Consider the following 3,708-nt stretch of genomic DNA (forward strand, 5'->3'; position numbering starts at 1 on the left):
TTTGTTTTATTTTTTTTTTTTTTTTTTTTTTTTTTTTTTAGACAGGGTCTCACTTTGTAGCCCTGGCTGGCCTGGAACTTAAGTTCACAGACCAGGTGGGCCTCCAACTCACCGAGAGCCACCTGTCTCTGCCTCCTGCACTCCAGGGTCTGAAGTGTGCCTCACACACCCAGCCATGCTATCTTGTAAAGTTCTGCAATGCATGTGAATTACATGTGCTTGATGTTCAAAGGTGTCATGTATGTTATATGACCTCCATTTCACAGACCAGAGAAAGTCTGCCAGGCTCACACCACAAGCACGCGTTTCTTCACAGTCTTTTTTCCCTTATTAGGTCCTTCTCTGTTAAAATGGTGGAAAGGAATGCACTATTGTTCTTGTTTTTTGTTTGTTTCTGAAGCCAGATTATATGGCTGTAATTTCCTCTTAGCTAGTGCACTGACAGGCACCACATCTTGGACTTTTCTTGGGAGGTTGTTTGATTTGACTCGTGGGGTTATCGATTGTTGACTGTTTGTCTGACCCTGGTAGCCTCGTCTGGTCCTGCTGCGGCCCTTTAGCTCTATGAACCAGCTCTGTGCTGGGCACCACCCTCACCCTGTCTTCTATTTAGAAGGTGTTCTTCACATCCCACAGCCTCTCCAAAGATCTCCACACGCACTGGAGAACCTGTTCTGCTTTCCAAGGGCTTGGAGCAAGATGTTCTGCAAACTTAGGAAATTCATGTGGATAGCAGACTACTTGAAACACTTGAGTCTATAAAATATTGGGTACGTAACATAAACACACACACACACACACACACAAATAGGGTTCAGGCTACGAAAGAGGTACAACAAGGACCACAGAGACTGAAAACATGGCAGTAAACAGCAGTGCAAATGAGCGACACACTGGTATCATTTGCAGAGGCCAGGCTTTAATGACCCGCTAATCCTGCCCATCCCCCTCTCCCCTCAACATTACAGCTAATCTAACTCCTGCGTGTCCTACATTCTCATATGCAGGAGTTCCAGCAGACTTTTAAGGAATGTCTAGTTCCCCCACTTGATGCTGGGTCCCCTTCAGGCCACAGTTTTCTTGTCTAGTTAGGCAACCCCCTGCCCACAGTAACAAAGGCCCTACTCCCTGAGGAAGGTATCAATGAGTAGCCTGATGGGCCTGCTAATTGCTTCAATACCTTGTCTGCATAAAAGTCATTTGTATTTGCCACTTAATTTGTTCAGCATTAAAGGCAAGTGGAGGATGGGCTTTGAAGCAAGTTGTTAGTTTACACTTTCCTCTTCAAAGTTCCAAAATAGGAAAATTCTTTCCCCACCTCCACCCAAGATAAGGTCTTATCATAAGCCCAAGATAACAGGGTTACTATCACTGTGACCAAAAGCAACTTGGGAGGAAAGGATTTGTTTGGCTAACACTTCTACATCACAGTTCATTATCAAAGGAAATCAGGACAGGAACTCAAACAAGGCAGGAACCTGGAGGAGGCAACCTGCACCCTGAGGGGTGCTGCTTACTGGTTTGTTCCCCAGGGCTTGCTCAGCTGGGTTTCTCATAGAACCCAGGACTCCCATCCCAGGGTTGGCACCACCCAATGGCCCAGGGCCCTCTCCCATCATAAACTGATTAAGAAAGTGAGAATACAGGCTCACCTACTGCCTTATCTTATGGAGGCATTTCCTTAGTTGAGGTTCCCTCCTCTCAGATGACACAAGTCTGCCTGAAGTTGAGATAAAGCTAGCCAACATGCCACCTCACTTTGCTAAGGACTTTTTATTACTTCTTTATTTTTATTTTGAGGTATGAGGATTAATTCCAGGATCTGTCAATGCTAGGCAAACACTCTACCGCTGAGTTCATGACCACGGCTCTCAAGACAATCTTTCATGCTGACCTCCTTTGCTTGAAAGCACTCCTAACTTTATAAACTGGATGTTTTCATTAGCTTGTTTGTTTGCTTGCTTGCTTTCCAAAGAGGGTTTCTTTGTGTAGCTCTGGCTATCCTGGAACTCACTCTGTAGACCAGGCTGGCCTCGAACTCTGTCTCTAAGATCAAAGGCATGCACCACCACCTGGTTGAATTAAGGTTTTTAACGACTCTCCCCAGCAAAACGCCCTGAGAGAAGTGGGCAAAAATATGGTTTTTCAGCCCTCCTCCAGACTAGAGAAATATCATTTGTCTAGGCTAGTTCAAATACAGAACAACTGAAGGAAAAGGCTAGGAGAGAGAGACTGTATCCACCTGTCTCTCTGGAGGGTACCATTATAGCCTGCTCCCCATTCGGATCAGCATATGCTATCCTAATTTGCCTTCAAGAAGTCACTTCTTCCAGATTCTCAACCCATGTGATCTACTTGAGATTAAACCCACCAAAACCCCAAAGGTTGAGTCCTGCCAGGTACCAAGCCACCTCCTATGCCCATCTCAATGGTTCCGGGTCCTGTCCAGCATCTATCTGTTTGGAATCTTCATTGGGTCCCAGTGCCCCTTCCTCACACTAAAAGCTTTGGCACAGAAAAGCCATGTACAGAATCCATCTTCCTTTTGGGCCATTGCCAGGTTGGACGCCAGAGGTGTCAGCTTCCTGTTCAAGTAAGTAATTTGATGCTTCCCCCTGCATAACACTTCTGAATCCCATGTACCTGCCAGCCAGCCCCGGCTGTGGTCACAGAGAACCATTTGTTGTCCTTAGGGCTATTAGCACAGAGCCTCTGGGGGCAGGGGATAGGGGGTCGATTTGGGCTTGAAGCCACCCCAGAGTCCTCTTCCAAGATTGCTCCTCTGGTTTGCATCTGGGGAGTATCCGAGGGTTTCCGTCAACACACAGCTACCTAGTTTCAACATGGGCCATCTCTGTTTTTGTTTTATTTTAACCCCCACCCCACAGTTATTTACTTTGATGTGGCTTATGGACTAGGCTACCATAGGCCAATAATTTCCTATCCAATCTCTGGAAGTCTATGGGTGGGTAGTTATGGTTGTAGTTTGAATAATGGTTTTGTTGTTGAGAGGTTTTTTATTTTTATTTGTTTGGTTTTTTTATTTTGTTTTTGTTCTTGTTTTTTTGAGACAGGGTTTCTCTGTGTAACAGTCCTGGTTGTCCTGGAACTCACTCTATAGACCAGGCTGCTTCGAACTCACAGAGATCCACCTGCCTCTGCCTCCCAAGTGCTGGGTTTAAAGATGTGTTCTCCTAAATCTGATGAGTTAAAGGCTTGGTCCACAGAACAGTAGTGTTAGAAAGTGGTGGAAACATTAATTAGTAGGACTAGTGAGATATCTTAGCTCACTGGAGACAGTCTCAGAGACGATAAGGGACTCCAGTCTTTCCATTTCTGTTGCTTTCCCACCATAAGGTGAGGTGATCGATTTTGCTGTAAGCCATGATGTGTCACCACACACGAAACAAAACAACCCAAAACCAGGCCAAACCTATCATAGATGAAGGCCTTAAAACTCTGATGCAAATGAATGTTTTATAGCTTATCAGTTGACTATCTCAATTCTTTGTTGCATTAACAGCACTTTGGTTAACACCAGCATCCATTCATATTTTTTCCATTTTTTTCTACTCAGTCAATACAATTTGAGTTTTAAGAAATGTTCATTTAGTAAATTAAAATTGGTTTATAAACTAATCCTATTGGTATGGAGCTCTCTCTCTCTCTCTCTCTCTCTCTCTCTCTCTCTCTCTCTCTCTCTCTCTC

The sequence above is a fragment of the Alexandromys fortis genome, unplaced genomic scaffold, assembly GCF_014885135.2.
Source record: "Alexandromys fortis isolate MF-2015 unplaced genomic scaffold, M_Fortis_MF-2015_v1.1 scaffold_1188, whole genome shotgun sequence".
Lineage (NCBI taxonomy): Eukaryota > Metazoa > Chordata > Mammalia > Rodentia > Cricetidae > Alexandromys > Alexandromys fortis.